At 39.5% G+C, this 947-nt stretch overlaps 1 non-coding gene across 1 annotated transcript; it reads right to left on the reverse strand.

The window, feature by feature from the left end:
* Positions 1 to 562: 562 nt before the first annotated feature.
* On the reverse strand, positions 563 to 635 carry Trnag-acc (transfer RNA glycine (anticodon ACC)). The gene has a single exon. It is a non-coding gene; the product is annotated as a tRNA-Gly (tRNA).
* Between the last annotated feature and the right edge of the window lie 312 nt (positions 636 to 947).

Consider the following 947-nt stretch of genomic DNA (forward strand, 5'->3'; position numbering starts at 1 on the left):
TTTTTTTTATAGTATTTACTTATTTATTTAATTTTTGTGGTGCTGGGGATTGAAACTTGGGGCCCCCAGGTACCAGGCAGGTGCTCTACCATTAAACTATCTCCTCAGCTCCTGATCTTTAAATTTGTTTTTGATCTTCTGAAGTTTGACTAGAATTTACCCAGATGTACTTTTAATTTGTTTTTTGTTGGCTTTGCATTCTTTCTTTTGGTCCCTAAGCTTCCTGGATCTGTGGTTTGGTGTCTGACCTTGATTTGGGGAAATTCTCAGTTACTACTTCTTCATTATTGCTTCTGGTCCTTTCTCTTTTCTTCTAGTATACTCTTTACATGAGTCCTACATCTGTGGGTGGGTGTTTGTTCCACATTTCACGGATATTCTGTTCTTCCTCCATCCCAGTCTCTTCAATCTCTGTTCTTACTTCTTTTCATGTTTGGAAGTTTCTATTGTCAGAGACTCAAGCTCAGATATTCTTTCCTTCAGAGCAGCATTAATTTTAATGAGCATCAGTGGAATTCTTCATCTCTGACACAATGTAGATCTCTAGCATTTCTTATTCTTTTGGTGGTGCTGGGGATTGAACCCAGGGCCTCGTACATGGTAGGCAAGCACTCTACCAACTGAGCTATATCCCCAGCCCTCCAGCATTTCTTTTGATTGCTTCTTAATTTTTTTCTTTCTCTGCTTACGCTGCCCATCTGTTCTGTGTAATGTCTTCCTTTCCAATCAAGTCTCCGTCTATTGATCATAGTTTTTAAAAATTTCTGTCCTGATGGTTCCAACATTTCTGCAGCATCTGAGTCTTTTTCTCAGGCATGTTCAATCTCTTCCAACTGTGGCTTTTGTCCCCTTTTCTGCCTTTAGGCTATTTTTGTTTGAAGGTGGGCATGGAACACTAGATAAGATAGTCTTTTAGTAATGAAGTGGTAGGTGTGGAGAAAGGTGCT

This window comes from Sciurus carolinensis, chromosome 6, assembly GCF_902686445.1.
Source record: "Sciurus carolinensis chromosome 6, mSciCar1.2, whole genome shotgun sequence".
NCBI lineage: Eukaryota > Metazoa > Chordata > Mammalia > Rodentia > Sciuridae > Sciurus > Sciurus carolinensis.